Genomic DNA, 17766 nt, shown 5'->3' on the forward strand with positions numbered 1-17766 from the left:
ATTTGCAAATATCTTCTCCAATTCTGTCGGTTGCCTTTTAGTTTTGCTGATTGTTTCCTTTGCTGTGCAGAAGCTTTTTATTTTGATGAGGTCCCAGTAGTTCATTTTTGCTTTTGTTTCCCTTGCCTCCGGAGACGTGTTGAGTAAGAAATTGCTGCAGGCAAGATCAAAGAGGTTTTTGCCTGCTTTCTCCTCGAGGATTTTGATGGCTTCCTGTCTTACATTGAGGTCTTTCGTCCACTTTGAGTTTATTTTTGTGTATGGTGTAAGAAAGTGGTCCAGGTTCATTCTTCTGCATGTCACTGTCCAGTTTTCCCAGCATCACTTGCTGAAGAAACTGTCTTTATTCCATTGGATATTCTTTCCTGCTTTGTCAAAGATTAGTTGTCCATATGTTTGTGGGTCCATTTCTGGGTTCTCTATTCTATTCCATTGATCTGAGTGTCTGTTCTTGTGCCAGTACCATACTGTCTTGATGATTACAGCTTTGTAGTATAGCTTGCAGTCTGGGATTGTGATGCCTCCTGCTTTGGTTTTCTTTTTCAAGATTGCTTTGGCTATTCGGGGTCTTTTCTGGTTCCATACAAATTTTAGGATTATTTTTTCTAGCTCTGTGAAGAATGCTGGTGTTACTTTGATAGGGATCACGTTGAATATGTAACTGCTTTGGGTAGTATCAACATTTTCACACTATTTGTTCTTCCTATCCAGGAGCATGGAATCTTTTTCCATTTCTTTGTGTCTTCTTCAATTTCTTTCATCAGCTTTCTATAGTTTTCAGTGTATAGATTTTTCACCTCTTTGGTTAGATTTATTCCTAGGTATTTTATGGTTTTTGGTGTAACTGTAAATGGGATTGATTCCTTGATTTCTCTTTCTGTCACTTCATTGTTGGTGTATAGGAATGCAATCAATTTCTGTGCATTGATTTTATATCCAGCAACTTTGCTGAATTCATGAATCAGTTCTAGCAGTTTTTAGTGGAATCTTTTGGGTTTTCCATATAGAGTATCAGGTCACCTGTGAAGAGTGAAAGTTTGACCTCTTCCTGGCCGATTTGGATGCCTTTTATTTCTTTGTGTTGTCTGATTGCGAGGCTAAGACTTCCAATATTATGTTGAATAACAGTGGTGAGAGTGGACATCCCTGTCTTGTTCCTGACCTTAGGGGGAAAGCTCACAGTTTTTCCCCATTGAGGATGATATTAGCATTGGGTCGCTCGTATATGGCTTTTATCATCTTGAGGTATGATCATTCTATCCCTACTTTTTTCAGGGTTTTTATCAAGAAATGATGCTGTATTTTGTCAAATGCTTTCTCTGCGTCTTTTGAGAGGATCATATGGTTCTTGACCTTTCTTTTATTGATGTGATGAATCACGTTAATTGTTTTGCGGACATTGAACCAGCCCTGCATCCCAGGTATAAATCCCACTTGGTTGTGGTAAATAATTTTTTTAATGTGTTGTTGGATCCAGTTGTCTAATATCTTGTTGAGGACATTGTCAGTTAATTTTTGTATATGGTGTTAGGTAAGAGTCCAACTTCATTTTTTTTTTTTTTGCATGTGGTTATCCAGTTGTTCTATTCATTATCAAGAATGAGATATTGAAGCCTCCAATATTATTGTAGAATTGTCTATTTATCCCTTCAGTTCTCTCAATTTTTGCTTCATATATTTTGATGGCCTGTCATTAGGTGCATGGATGTTTATAATTGTTATATTTTTGCTGTATTAAAATTCCTATTTATATATAATGTCCTTCTTTCTCTCTTGTAACCTTTTTTTGTTTTGTTTTGTTTTGTTTAAAGTCTATTTTGTCTGATGTTATACATTATGCAACCATTATACTGTTGCATGGAATAGCCTTTTCTATCCTTTCACTTTCAACCTATTTATGTCTTTGGACTTAAGTGAGTCTTGTAGACAGTGTGTAGTTGGGTCATGTGTCTTAATCCATTATGCCAATCTGTCTTTTGATTGGAGAATTTAATCCATTTGCATTTAAAATAGTTACTGGTAAGGAGAGACTTACTTCTGTCATTTGTTATTTGTTATCTATATGCTTTATAGCTTTTTTGACCCTCATTCCTTGCATTATTGTCTTCTTATATGTTTAGTTTGATTTTTTTGGTAGTTAAACATTCAAATTTCTTTATAATTTTATTTTGTGTATATTCTTTTCTTTAATTTTTCAAAATGTTTATTTATTTTGAAAGAGAGGGAGAGAGCATGCACAAGCAGGGGAAGGGCAGAGACAGAGGGACAGAGAGAACCCCAAGCAGGCTTCATGCTGCCAGTGCAGAGTCTGATGTGGGGCTTGAACTCATGAACTGTGAGATCATGACCCCAGCTGAAACCAAGAGTTGGATGCACAATCAACTGAGCCACCCAGGTGCCCCTATTTTGTGTATATTCTTTAACTAGTTTTGTGTGTGTGTGTGTGTGTGTGGTTACTATAGTGATTACATTTAACATTTTTTTTTAGTATTTATTTTTGAGAGGAAGAGAGAGTGCACACAGGTTGGGGTGGGGCAGAGAAAGAGAGAGACAGAGGATCTGAAGTGGGCTCTGAGCTGACAGCAGAGAGCCTGGTATGGGGCTTGCACTCATGAACAGTGATATCATGACCTGAGCCAAAGTCTGACACTCAAACCACTGAGCCATCCAGGCGCTCCAACATTTAACATTTTATAACTTAAGTCATAACACACTCTAGTTTGAATTTATACCAGCTTAACTGGAATAACATATAAAAAGCTCTGCACCTTTAACAACTCTGTCCCTACCTCTTTTAATTGTTGTTGTAAACTTATATCTTTATACACTATGTATCCCAAAACATAAACAAATAATATTTTAATGTATTAGTCTCTTAAATTTTGTAGAAAACAAAAAGTGGAGTTACACACCATTGTTTTAATACCAGTTTCTGTAATTGCCTTTGTATTTACCTTTACCAAGATCTTTATTCATATAGCTTCAAGTTACTGTATAGTGCCCTTTCATTTCAAGATGTGGGACTCCTTTTAGTATTTCTTGCAGGCAGGTCTAGTGGTCACAAACTTCCTTAGTTTTTTTTTTTTTTTTTTTTTTGGAATGTCTTAATTTCTCCCTTACTTTTGAAGGACAGTTTTGCCAAATATAGGATTTTTCATTGACTGGGTTTTTTTTTGTTTGTTTGTTTTTTGTTTTTTTACTTTTAGCACTTTGAATATATCAGCTCACTGCTTTCTAGCCTCCAAGATTTCTGATGAAAAATATGCTGATAATCTAATTAAGGATCCCTAATATGTGACAAGTTACTTCTCTCTTGCTGCTTTCAAAATACTCTCTTTGTCTTTGGACAGTGTTATAATGTATCTTGGTGTGGGTTTCTTTGAGTTCATCTTGGCATTTATTGAGCTTCTTGGATGTTTATATTCATGTATTTCATGAAATTTGGGGAGTTTTTAGCCATTATTTCTTCAAATATTCTCTCTGCCTCTTTCTCTCTGCCTTCTAGGACTCCCACAATGTATATGTTGGTCCTCTTGATGATATCTCACAGTTCCCTTAGGCTCTGTTCACTTCAATCTTTTTTCTTTGTATTTCTCAGACTCAATAATTTCCATCGTCTTATCTTCAGGTTCACAGATCCTTTCTTCTGCCTAATCAAATCTGTTTGTGAATCCCTCTATTGAACTTTTCATTTTAATTATTGCATTTTTTCTTTCTTTTTTTTTAAAGAATTTTTAAAAGTTTACTTATTTATTTTGAGAGGGGCAGCAGTTAGGAGCAGAGAGAGAGAGAGGAGAGAGAGAGAGAATCCCAGGCAAGTTCCACACTGTCAGTGCAGAGCCTGACATGGGCTTGATATCATGAACTGTGAGCTGAAATCAAGAGTCATATGCTCAACTGACTGCACCACTCAGGCACCCCAATTGTACTTTTCCATTCCCAGATTTCTTTTTGGTTTCCTTTAAGGTTTCTCTTTGTTGATACTCCATTTTGTTTCATACATCATTTTCTTGACTTTCTCCATATCTTTCTTTAGTTCTTTCAGCATCTTTAAGACAGTTGTTTTATTTATTTTATTTTATTTTTTAAAGTTTATGTATTTATTTTGAGAGAGACAGAGACAGTGTGTGTGGGGGGAGGGGGTGGACAGTGAGAGAGGGAGAGAGCGAATCCCAAGCAGGCTCCATGCTGCCAGCTGTGGAGCCTGACATGGGACTCAAACTCATAAACAATGAGATTATGACCTGATCTGAAACCAAGAGTCAGGACAGTTAACCAACTGAGCCACTCAGGCACCCCAAGACAGTTGTTTTAAAGTCTGTGTCTAGAAGATTCACCATCACTGGATTTTCAGGGACAGTTTCTGTTGCTATTTTCCTTTGAATGGACCATATTATTTTGTTTCTTTGTATACCTTGTGGTGGTTTCTGTTGAAAGTTGTACACTGAATCTAATACTGTAATAATTAGAGTCTAATAAGTGGTAACTCTGGAAATTAGATTTTCTTCCTTTACCAGGGTTTGCTGTTTTAGGTTCTAGTTTGAGGGGACATGGTTATTATTATTGGCTCTGTTTGTGATAAGGATTACCATAAGATGTACACATAAGATCTTCTCAGGTTCTTTCTTAGCCTGTAACTTTCTCTGGGCACACATGATGACTTTCTAATTTCCTCTGTGTATGTGGTTGCTTTTCTTTTTTTTCTTTTCTTTTCTGTTTTTCTCTTCTCTTCTCTTCTCTTTTCTTTTCTTTTCTTTTTTTTCTTTTCTTTTAAGTAGGCTCCATGGCCAGTGTGGGGTTTGAACCGTGACCCTGAGATCAAGGGTCACATGATCCACTGACTGAGCCAGCCAGGCATCCCTGTATATGTGGTTGCTTTTGAATATCCTACTCTTCACTGTGTGGCTACCAAAATGGCTAAAAAGAAAAAATAAGGGGAAAGAAAGGTACTGACCCATTAAGTCCCCTAAAAATCATTTCAGCCAGCAGGGGGGGGGGGCTTGCAACAATGGGATATGTGTGTGCAAAAATAAGGGCCACAGTTTCATTATCTGCACATATGTGATCATAAACAATAATCAATGATTAGAGCACAGATCCCTGATATTTGGAGAACAGGGTCCTTTTGGTAAAATGGTCACACCATGCATAGCTGCCAAGAACACATACATGTCTCCCTACAGTGAGGCAGAGGTGTGGGGAATAAGTAGTTGCCACTGTGCTAAGAACTGGAATCAAATGAAATTAATCACAATTTACCTCCAGATTTACTCTGGAAGTTGTGTCAGGCTCTGTTCCATCTGTTCTGGAGCCATCAAGGCTCCAATAGCTCATTGTGAGTTTTTTTCTCATTTAAATAAACATATATTTTTATACTTAAATTTTTTCTTGCAACTTTGCATTATTTTTCTTAAAGAGAGTCCCCAACATTTTATAGATTTCAGATTACACAAAGCTTGAATCTTTTCCTGCTATGGCATCAAGAGAGTAACATGCTTTAATTCAAAATGGTCCTTAAGGTGTCTAATCTTTAATGTGCCCCACCGTGACTTCCATTTTTGCTTCTTGAACACATTATCATCCCCATCCTACTCTCTGCCAACCGGAAAGTGTTACAACAAGATCTGGAAGGCAAGCCTACTGAAACACAAGTCACCTTTTCTCTGCTGATGAGAGTAAATTTCTAAGGTTGCTAGATTTAGCAAATAAAAATACAGGATTCCTAGTTAAATTTGAATTTCAGATAAATGTTACATGGGACATACTTATACTTTAAAAATTCTGTTTTTTATCTGAAATTCAAATTTAAGTGGCAACCTGTGTTTTATCTGGCAATTTTATGAATTCCTCAAAAATGGTTTCTCTAGCATAAGGATTACATTTTATTCATCTTTCTGTAGAACTAGAACAGTTCTCAGATCAATGATAGTGGTGTTGAGTACTAAAATCAGTGACTATTCATTATCTTTTCTGGGAAACAAAAATCTAATGTAACTTATGGATCCTCTTCCCAGAAAAATGCACAAACACAAAACACTTTGCACATAATTTCAGACCTCTAATACCTAACTTGTAAGGTATCACTTCCTGACTTCTCCCCAACTCAGACCCTTTATGTAGAGTTCCTTATTTGTATGTTTTGTGATTTACAAAGTGGTTTCATCTTCACAACAGTCTTATAATAGAACTAGCCCATTTTGTGGATGGAAAAAGTGAGACTTGGATTCAGAAACATTATATACCCAGTAATTATAATCAGAATCAAATTCAATTCTTCCCACTTTGACTCATGGGCTCTTTCACCATACCAGCCTGCCATATAAATCTTCCTTCCTTATAATGTTCTGATTTCTATAGCAGCATTTTTTGTATGGAAGTCAGGGTGGAAGAGTGGAAAGTGCATTCAGATGAAGAGTCCTGGGTGTGAATCTTAGTTCCTTCACTGAGAAGCTATATTCTTGGGCCTTAGTTTACCCATCTGTACAATGAGAAGGCTGGACACCATCCTCTGAGAGCACTGATATTCTATGATTTTAAAGGGCCCCTTCACTTTCCCCAACTTTCCTAGTAGGCCATAATAAAACCTACTTTTGTGACCTTCTAAGGTGCAGAGATTACAGATGTACTCAGAGGAATTTGAAACTGAAAAGGCTTAGGAGTTAGGAAGATATGAATTTGCTCTATGTGGGGGGTTTCCAGGGCCTATAGTATAAAGAGTTATATCTACACCTAGCCAGGGTATGAGGGGAGTCTAAAGGCATAAAGGAGTGAGATGAAATCCCCTGTGCAGACTCTGGATTTGCAGTGAGAGTAGAACGTGGCTGCAGTCAAATTCTAGGCTTTGCTTTTACTCTTACCTTTTGGCTGAGCATGGGGAAGACAGAGTCTGGTGCTCAGGGACCCCACTCAGACCATCAGCCTTACTCAGCTGTCCTTGGCTGCTTTCTGTGGAGCAATGGACTTATAGCAACTAGTACCTGGAGGCACTTTCCCCACTTTAGGATTTAAAGGGAAGCTCTTTCTTTGAAACACAAGGGAAGAGGATCCTGGATTCTACTTCTTGGTACCTAAAAGAGCAACTAACTAAATTCCTGTGCTAATGGCCATATTCTCTTCTTCCCTTACATTGTTCTACTGGATGCAGATATGCCAAAGCCACACATGCCCGAGCCTAATAAACATCCAACACCACATAGGAATCCTAACAACAACCTTAGGTCAAAACAATGTGCTAAGAAATATCTTGGCAGTTACCTCAGCAGGTTTGCCAATTTGGGAAAGTTTCTTTCTTTTTTTTTTAAGAGAGAGAGAGGGCACAAGTGAGCAAGGGGCAGAGAAAGAGAGCATCCCACAAGGGGCAGAGAGAGAGGCGAAATTTCCAAAAAGAAATCCTTGCAAAGCAAATGGTTTGTACCTCACCAGCATGGTGGTGAAATGGGCAGATGTAGGAGAGGCCATACTAAAGAGAGAACACAGCATATGTAAGAAATCAGAGACCTTCATATGGGCAATCTGGGGAAAGAGGGAGCATTTCTTTTTCTCTTCTTCCTCCTCCCAAACTTTATCCCCAAAAGTAGCAACAAGTCACCTCCTCTGTGATGCCTTTCCCATTCCACTTGTCTTTCAGGGAAAGGTTGAGACACAAGAGTGTCCCAGATAGACTAATAATTTGGTACCTCTTGAAAAAAAAATCCAGTTAAAATATTTATTCAACATTTATTAGGTGGAGTTAGGGAGAAACCAATATTTTTATTATTATATTTTAAAAAAAGAGGCTTACTCTCACTGGCCAAAGTAGAGTCAATGTTCTGGAAAAAAGAAATCTCATTTTTCTGTAATTCCTGTTCTCGTTTCTATTTTCTTTTGCAATTTACTGAATCAGACTACTTGGGAGACATACCAAAGAATTTAAAATTTAGGCTTTGTTCAACAGTTTAAAATTCATTCCAGAAAAAACAGCTTGGTGTTATGCATGATTTGATTTCAGAATTTCAGTTGACTTCATCTGCAGCTGCTCATGGCAAAACTAATCAACAGACATAGGTCAGTTCTAGAGAGAAGGTCTCTGTTTTTTTGTTTTTAAAGTTTATTTATTTTTTAAAAAAAATTTTAAATGTTTATGTATTTTTGAGGGAGAGAGAGGGAGAGAGAGAAAGAAGAGCACAAGTGGGGGAGGGGCAGAGAGAGGGAGACATAGAATCCAAAGCAGGCTCCGCACTGTCAGTGCCAGGCCTGACATGGGGCTTGAACTCTCAAACTGTGAGATCATGACCTGAGCTGAAGTCAGACACTCAATTGACTGAGCCACCCACACCCCCCTAAAGTTTATTTATTTATTTTGAGAGAGAGAGAGAGAGAAGGGGGAGGCAGAGAGAGAGAGAGGGAGAGAGAGAATTCCAAGCAGGCTCCATGCTCTCAGCATAGAGCCCTGAGCCAAAACCAAGAGTCAGAGGCTTAACCAACTGAGCTACCCAGGTACCCCTGTTTTTTGTTTTTAATTTCCACATGAAAGCATTGTTTTCTTTGGTGGTAGCAAAACCAAATTATCTTTCACCAGAAAGGTAAGTAATTTTGTACAGAAACCTTAGTTAACTAGCACATTTCTGGTTTTCATGGCATCCCATATGTATTGTTGCCTGCTATTGTTGCCTGGATTTCTCATTTCTTCATACAGCTGTGTCTGTCAGCTAAACAGAACTGTGTGCTTCCTCTGTCTTTCTACAGCCTTCTACTTTGCCTTGATTAGAGATAATACTTATCACATGATATTGTCATTGTTTTTGCATCTTTGTTCCCTCCTAGACTATGAACTTGCTTAGTTCAGAGACCATATTAATCTTCATGATTCTAGTGGGCCCTCAATAAATGAATGAATAAATGCCATGGGCAACAAGGAAAGATCAACAGGCAATAGGCCTGCATGTGGGATATCAGCGAAGAATCTGTAGTCTCACTGGGCAAAGCCTTCTATATGAGAAATCCTGAGCCATCTGAAGTTGCCAAAAACTCAAAGAATTTAGTCACACATTGGCCATTTTTGGTGCATAGTCCACAGCATCTCTAATTTGACGACAAAGCAAAATTAACCGTAATCGAGTTACTGACCTAAGATCTTTACACATATTTTTTATTAAATTATCATAACAACCTTATGAGGTAGGTGTTATTAGCCTCTATTTTATAGGTTAAATAGCTAAATTCAGAAAGGCTAATTAAGTTCATAATGACTGAGTCAAGAAGAGGTAGAACTGGCCTGTAAATCCACCTTTGCCTTCTTCCACCACACCTCTGTTATAGTTATACATTACATATCTCACTATGGAACTGTAAGGAACAAGGGACACCAAGCATTACATTAATTAGAACTTTCATGTGATATTCAAGAAGTCAGTGACTAAATCTCTTCAACCTCTGCCTTGAAATTGAAATACAGTAAAGTTAGACATAATAATGTATCTTGATTTTCCCCCAAGGAATCTCCCTCTCATATCCACATAGTGAGCATTAACAATTAATGGGAAGTGCTTTCCAAGCCATATAACATCATTCTTAATATTTATGATGCCCACGAAACACACAAACATCTGTTCTGTAGAGTGATAGCTATTAAAGCATACTTAAGTGCCAAGCACTCTCATGTAGACAAGCCAAAGCTTTAAGCAGTTGCTCCTCTGGAGATGTCTAAATAGCAAGGATTCCAAGATGATGGGAGGAAGACAATTTTAGCCTCAACTCATCTTGAGGAATATTAATTCATTTTATTATGGCCCAAACACATAGTAACTTAAAGTGGAATAAAGCTATGTTTAAAAGGTTGACATGACAGTTGGGTGTCTGACTCTTGATTTCGGCTCAGGTCATGATCCCAGGTCTGTGGGATACAGCACTGCATTAAGGTCTGTGCTGAGCGTGGAGTGTATTTGGGATACTCGCCCTCTCTTCCTCTGCCCCTCTCCCACTCTTGCACGCTTTCTCTCTCTCTAAAATACAAAACTATTTTATCGAGCATTTTTCTGGGAAGAGGATCCTTAAGTTACATTAGATTTTCTGGGTGGCTCAGTTGGTTGAGTGTCTGATTTCGGTTTGGGTCATGGTCTCACGGTTCATAAGTTTGAGCCCCACATTGGGCTTGCTGCTGTCAGGACAGATCCTGCTTTGGATCCTCCGTCTCCCTCTTCTCTGCTCCTCTCCTGCTCTCGCTCTCGTTCTCCCTCTCCCTCTCAAAAGCAAATAAACATGTTTTTTTAAATAAATAAATGAATCAAACAAAATAAATTAAAAAAAATAAAAGGTTGACATGATCTTTCATATTGGGGATGATTGTAAGACTAAAGCTAAAGTTAATGTTTCCTTCTGAGAAACAAAATTAGACTCAAAAGTTCTTTTAATGGATGAGATTACCCATCAGCAGGAATGACAGATCTAAGAAATCTGCTGTTAAAGTAAGATTGAAGAGTTGAGCATACCCAAAATCCAATCAAAGTGGTCTGTGTGTACCCTCAGGGAGCAGGCCTGGCTTGAGATTATTACTAAGGAAAAAATCTCTTTCCTGCTTGTAAAGAGAATATGTTAATGGAAGAGAGTGGTTAGCCTGGATCTCTGGTAATGGAGTCAGTGGAACCATTACCTTCACCAAAACTTCCTATTTATTTGACAATAAAATTTGTCATGATAAAATAACTAATACATTAATGTCTACATATCTATATCAATACCTATATCTATATCAACTTATCTGTATGGCTAACCTGAACATAACTCTGTGTATGGTAACACAATTTAGTTTAGCAAAGCTGAGGACCACCTTAAACATGGCAATCAATACAAGCAAATACTGCCACCCAGGCTTTCCCAGCTGACACTTGTTTCAAATTGTAACAAACAAAAGATCAACATAACAGCCACAACAAGACAACAACAACAGTAATGGCAACTGACAATTGATGCCCACTTATCAAATATCAGGCATACTTCTAAAGCTCTGCATATGAATTACCCGTTGGGTCTTCAAGCAACCCCATGAGGTAAAAGAAAAAAATGCACACAGAGATTCTGTAATATGAACTAAGTCATATGTTAATGAGTGGTGGGGCCTAAGTTCTAACCTAGGTAGGTTGTTGGCATTCTTAACCACTCCTTGGAGGTGGGGGTCATGGGGAAACAATATAAATATATTTAAATAAGATGTTCAAACAGAGGTTCTTTTGTTCTTTTGGTTGCAAGATATAAAACTTCACTCAAGCTACTTTGAATAAAATGTTGTTTGAGGCTAACCCTAAGCCAAGTAAGGTATTTTTTTTCTCATAATATCTTACATTCATCTCTATCATTGCATTTACTACTCTGTTATAGTTATCTGTTATATGTTCATTATAATAGTCCCTCTGGACCCCAATAACTATGATTTTTTTCTCTTTTGTTTACTTTACAAGCCTTCCTTGATGCATGTCTGACAACTGGTAGGTGCTGTTTGTTCAAATAAAAAGTAGGATTGGGGACACTGGTCAGGGACAGGAATGTTAATTGATTAATGATTTTTTAAAAAGCATGAAACAATGTCAGTCAGATTTCATAGGAAATTAAAATTCAGGAACAGATCTCATTCCTCCACCCTGCACCCTACTCACAGTGCCTTGTCTCTGTACTTTTTTGCATATGTGTTCCATTTTCCTTTTTTTCAAGTAGGCTTCTTTTGCTTACTTAACAGTTTCTGCTCCCTCATAATTTTGGCTTTTGTGAAACTTTGGATAGCTTTGGTGTTAATCTCAGCCTCAACTCTAGTTGACCTTTGAGTTCTAGAAGCTCTAGCTCACCACTACCTACAGACTCAAGACCTACTAATTCAGATTGTCTTGAGAAAGATTCTGATTGGTTCAGCTTAGATGAAGAGTTCTCCAGATGTCCAATAAGTTGTGGTTGGCGTATTGTGTGACAAAATTGGTTGTGTAGGCTTGCCCTTTTGCCAAGGAGACAGTTTTCTTTTTTTTTTTTTTTAGTTGTTTTATTTATTTTGAGAGAGAGAGAGGATCCCAAGCAGGCTCTGCACTGTCAGTGCAAGCTCGGTATAGAGCTCAAACTCGCAAACTGTGAGATCATGACCTGAGATGAAACCAAGAGTCAGTTGCTTAACCAACTGAGACCACCCAGGCACCCAGAGACAGTTTTCACAGAAAGGGATGTGGACTGAGTATGTACCCCTAAAGTAGGTCTCCTATAGATGTCAAACTGATATTTCTCTCCTTTTGAAATCTAGACAAATTTTTTAAACCACCAAGGAGAATATTCTAAATTACATAGAAAATTTATAGTCATACATTTACCGTATTTTAACAAGGAATTTCTATGGACTGCCATTTTCCAGTTGCTTGCATTTTCAATTTTGTTCTTTGATTGCTTAAAACACAGACATCTCTTCTCTCTTGCCATGCAATGAAAATGTTCTATTTTGATATGGTATGTGTTAGTCATAGTGTTTGCATTTTCATTATGATATCAAGAAGTTAATCTGTTCCAGTCTTTTTAACTAGTGTAGTTAAGGGCTTTTGATGGTTTCTTGTGATAATTGCATTATGATTTTCATCCTCTTATATTTTGGACTACATAATTTCTGAAGCGTTAAGAGAATTGCTGGAATTTTTACTTGTAGTTCTTGATTTAATACTGATGCTGAAGAGCCCTAGATTGCTTCTAATTTACAAATGAATTCTAAAAGATAGCTTCTATGTCAGTTTGAACCTGAGGTACATTCTCCTAGTGGTTTGTAAGAGGTTATTTAACCTATAACATATTCATTCGGTAATTCATTATGTTAAGAAGCACTGTTTGCTTGGCATTGTGTTAAGCTATGTGTACAACATGAGCAAAACATATAGTCTCAGTCCCCATGAAGCTAGTTAGTCTATGGGAGGAACACAAATGAGCAATTACATTAGGGCTAATAGTAATAGCTGACCCTGGGTGTCTGGTGCATAGTAGGTTCTCCAAAAATATTCATGAGATGCATGACTCAATAGGTTAAAAGTGAATCATTTACATTCATTATTTCATTTAATCTTCACAGTTCTCTGAAGACTTAACCTTTTAAAATCTTTAATCCTAACTAAACTGATTAGTAGTTCCACTCAAAAAGACAAAGCTACTATGGATATATTTAAAACTTGTTATTGATGTATAAAATATATATACAGAATATGCACATCACAAATACATCTCACTGCATTTTCACAAAATGAAGACACCCGACGAAGAAACAAACTTTATCAGCATCTCAGAGTCTTCCTCATGTCTCTTTAAGTCACAACACCCTCAAGGATATTATTTAAATATTAAATAGTTTGGCTTGCAGTTACTTTATAATGTATTTGAGAGGAAGAAAGATTTAAGGAAATCCTAATTTGTCTGTTTAGAACTCAACAAAATTTGTTATTAGAGTTAGTTATGATTAGATTCAGATGTACATAACTGAAAATTCACAATAACAATGGTTTAGCTAACATATTTTATTTCTCTTTCATGTGAAAGAAGTTTAGAAGGAGGTATATATTTAGGGCTGATTTGGCAGCACCATAGTTATCAGACATCAGGGTTCCTTTTAGGTTATAGATCAGCCATCTTTGTGCTTAGCTAGTGATGGTCCAAGATGGCTATGAGGAATCCAGCCATTACATACACATTCCAGACAAGAAAAAGGAGGAAGGGCAAAGGACTGCCTCCCAGCTGATTAAGTTCACCTCTAAGGGGTCTATCCCCAAGTCCCTCATAACATTTTTGCTGTTACCTAATTGTCCAGAATTTAGTCATGAGGCCATAAGTTTTTTAAGTGAAGCTGTCCTTTTAGCTGGGTATATTGATGCCCCCAATAACATAGGGTCCTGTTAGTAAGGAAGGAGAGCACATATTTGGGGTAGGCTACTAGTTGTGTCTGCTAAGTTATATTGATGTGCAGTGTACTTACCAAACAGCACATCATCTAGTGAAATTTTTCTTCCTAGGAAGGGAAAAAATGGAAATTTAAGTGTCATATATAAGAAACTGAGAGATGAGATTTCAAAGAAAGGTGTCATGTGTAAGAAAGTGAGAGATGAGAGTTCAAAGAAAGTTCACTTACTATACAAAGTGATCTAGCCAGATTCAATTTCTTGCTGTAGGCCATTGAACCCATCAGCAGACTTCTCTAAGCCCAAGAATCTCACTGGTAGAATGTGGCAGAAACACTTCCTCTCTAATTATAGCGCAGAGTCATGGTTAGAATTTTCTCTTAAAAGTTCTGTGTGTGTGTGTGTGTGTGTGTGTGTGTGTGTTATGCATTTACTAGAAAAACTCAAACTGATAGTATTCAGTCCTCATGGGCACATTTCATAACTTCAAATTTTGTATTTTGATATTAGCAAATGGGTAAATGTTACAGTAGAACCTGGCTTATTATATGGATTTATATCTAGAACAAGTTAGGTCTTGCCTCTCACAAGAAAAAGTTACATAAAAAGGCTAATGCACCATGATTATAAGGCAGTTACCTTGTCTCCCTTTTCCACCAGGTTATTAATGTTGGGCTCTGTTCCAAGAAGAGCCCTCTCTAAGGCTGGGTGAGACAGGGAGCAAGTTGTACTTTGAGGCCTTCCTGCCTATCATTTTTGAACAAGTAAAATCTGGTTACAGTGAGCCTCCAGGGCAGTCTGTATTAGTAGATCTAAGGACATAAACCTCAGGAAGAGCAGGAGGTAGAAAGAGAGATCAGCAGGTACCGAAAGGACCTATTTCTAAAGGAGCCGTTGTTTGGGTTTAACTGGAAGATGGGGCAGGGAAGCAAGGGTAAGTGATGAGAATCTTTGCAGAGGGAAAGAATAAAGAAAGGGAGTGGAAAGACAGAGAGAGGTTTCCAAGTAGGTAAAAGAGTTGCAATGAGCATGTACAGAGCCTCAAACTTCAGGAGAATGGCAATTGTAGTGGAGCAAGGGCCAAGTGGATGATTCCCTGAACATTACTGAGCATCGGCTATGCCAAAGGCACTGTGCTAAGTGCTGTAGGGGACATCGATATAAACCATACATAGACCCTGCCCAAACAGTGCTCATAGTCACCAGTCTATCAAGGGAGATGAAGCATGGGTTTAAAGGATGTCATAAGGTTCAAGGTGATCAGTACTGTAAAAGAAGAGTAATTGACATTCCAGAAATTCAGGGGGAGGATGACAGTTTAGCTGAAAGAATGGTGAAGGTGAGGTAAGGTAGGAAGAGGGGACTGTGGAAGGTCTGAGGAGGACGTATCCTTTGAGTTGGATTTTCAAGTCTGAGCAAGAGGAATAGGATTATTCCCCCCTTCCACCCTCCCATCTCCCCCACTTCCCATCACCCCTATGCCAATGGCCTTTATTGTTCGCAACAGGAAGTGAAAGAGGAAGGGACAGGACAGCTCTGGCTCCGGGGGTGGCCCCAAAGACCTACTCTGTCACTGTCCTTCAAAAAGTAAGAATAGAGTTTTTGGCGATGGGAGAGTGGGTATTAAGAGAAACAAGGGAGCTGTGAAGAAGATGGCACTAAGAGGAATGGCAGGATGACAAAATTTCATTGTTCTGCAGGAAATAGGTAGGCACCCAGGACCTCATAATGTAGAATCTGCTCTGGGGAATATCCTCTGAAGGAAGAGTAAGGAAAACACCTGCTCTCTCCCTCAGTCTCCAATTTCTACTTCTCTCCTAATTTCTCTGCCATACCTCGACTTTGCCAGCCGCATCTGTTGTCATCATCACAAGGAGATTTAGGGCACTCTGTTCTGTGACCTTTCAGCCTAGATGTGGTGGCTGCAGCTGCAGCTGGAGAAAGTGGGGTGAATTCGAAAGAGACATGAGTGAAAGAAAGAGAGAGAGAGAATAGGATGATTGCAATAGTCCCTTTGTAATAAAGCTGGTGGGTTTATTTACAAGATTTTCTTGATTTGTAACTTTGAAATCCTTCCTGAGAGAGTAATTTCCTTTAAGTGGTAGCAGAATACACATTCTTCTCAATGCGTACATAAAACATTCTCCAGAATAGATCATATGTTGGATCACAAAACAAATCTTAACAAATTTAAGTGGAAATCACATCAAGTATATTTTTTGACCACAATGGCATGAAACCAGAAATCAATAAAAGGAGAAAAATTGGAAAATTCACAAATATGTGGAACTGAACATGCTCCTGAACAACTAATAGATCAAAGAAAAAATCAAAGGGAAATAAAAAAGTATCTTGAGACAAATGAAAATGGAAATACAACTTACCAAAACTTATGGGATGCCGCAAATGCAATTCTAAGAGGGAAATTCATAGCAATGAATGCCTGCATTAGAAAAAAAGAAAAGGAGGTGCCTGAATGGTTCAGTCGGTTAAGCATCTGGTTTCAGCTCAGGTCATGACCTTGTGGTTCTTGAGTTTTATCCTCGTGTCCGGCTCTGTGCTGACAGCTCTGAGCATGGAGCCTGCTTCAGATTCTGTGTCGCCCTCCCTTTCTGCCCCTCTCCTACTTGCACTCTGTCTCTTTCTCTCTCTCTCTCTCAAAAATAAGTAAACATTAAAAAAAAATTTTTTAAAGAAAAAATAAAGATCTCAAGTAAACAATTTAGACTCAAGGAACCAGAGAAAGAAGAACAAATGAAGCTCAAAGTTAGCAGAAGAAGGAAACAATAGAGGTTGAGCAGACATAAATGAAATAGAGACTAGAAAGACAACAGAATAAATAAATAAATAAATAAATAAATAAAATGAAGTGGGTTTTTTTTTAAAGATAAAATTGACAAGTCTTTAGCTATGCTAAGAAAAAAAAGAGAGGGAACTAAAAGAAATAAAACTATAAATGAAAGGGAGACTTATAGCTGATACTACAGAAATAAAAAGGATCATGAGACTACTAAAAATTATATGCCAACAAATTGGACAACCTAGAAAAAATGGATCAATTCCTAGAAACATACAATCTGCCAAGACTGAATCATGAAGAAATAAAAAATCTGAACAGATCTATGGAAAGTAAGGAGATTGAAGCAGTAATCAAAAACCTCCAAACTAAGAAAAGCCTAGAACCAGATGGCTTCACAGGTGAATATGACCAAACATTTAAAGAAGAATTAATACCAATCCTTCTCAAACTCTTCCAGAAGAATGAAGAGGACAGATGCTTCCAAACTTATGTTGAAGCCAGCATTACCCTGATACCAAAGCCAGACAAGGACACTACAAGAAAAGAAAATTACAGGCCAGTATCTCTGATGAATAAAGCTGCAAAAATCCACAACAAAATACCAGAGACCAAATTCAACAGCACATTAAAAGGATCAGACACCATGATCAAATGTTATCCCTGAGATGCAAGGATTGTTCAACACATACAAATCAATAAATATAATCCACCACATTAATAGAATGAAGGACAAAAAGTATATGGGGGCCCCTGGTTGGCTCAGTTGGTAGAGCATGCAACTCTTGATCTTGGGGCTGTGGGTTTGAACCCCACATTGGGTGTAGAGATTACTTAAAAATAAAATCTTTAAAAAAATGGTATGATCTTATCCATAAAGGCATAAAAAGCATTTGACAAAGTTCAATATCCATTTATGGTAAAAACTCTCAACAAATTAGGTATGGAAGGAACCTATCTCAACATAATAAAGGCTGTGTATGACTTAGTTCAGAGCTAACATCATAATCAATTGTTTGTTTCTCCAGCGCTTTCCAAAGAGTTATAAGCATCTTATTCCCCATATTAAATCCCTTCCTGCCTGAGACACCT

At 37.7% G+C, this 17766-nt stretch overlaps 1 long non-coding RNA gene across 1 annotated transcript in view; it reads right to left on the reverse strand.

The window, feature by feature from the left end:
• Positions 1 to 16322, reverse strand: part of LOC125926764 (uncharacterized) — a 73540-nt gene extending 57218 nt beyond the window's left edge. Inside the window, exons 1-2 of the long non-coding RNA XR_007459162.1 lie at positions 16262 to 16322; positions 13955 to 13987 (exon numbers count right to left, since the gene is read on the reverse strand). This is a non-coding gene — a long non-coding RNA (uncharacterized LOC125926764). The remainder of the gene's footprint in view (positions 1 to 13954; positions 13988 to 16261) is intronic.
• Positions 16323 to 17766: the final 1444 nt, after the last annotated feature.

Source organism: Panthera uncia, chromosome E1, assembly GCF_023721935.1.
Source record: "Panthera uncia isolate 11264 chromosome E1, Puncia_PCG_1.0, whole genome shotgun sequence".
NCBI classification, from domain to species: Eukaryota; Metazoa; Chordata; class Mammalia; order Carnivora; family Felidae; genus Panthera; species Panthera uncia.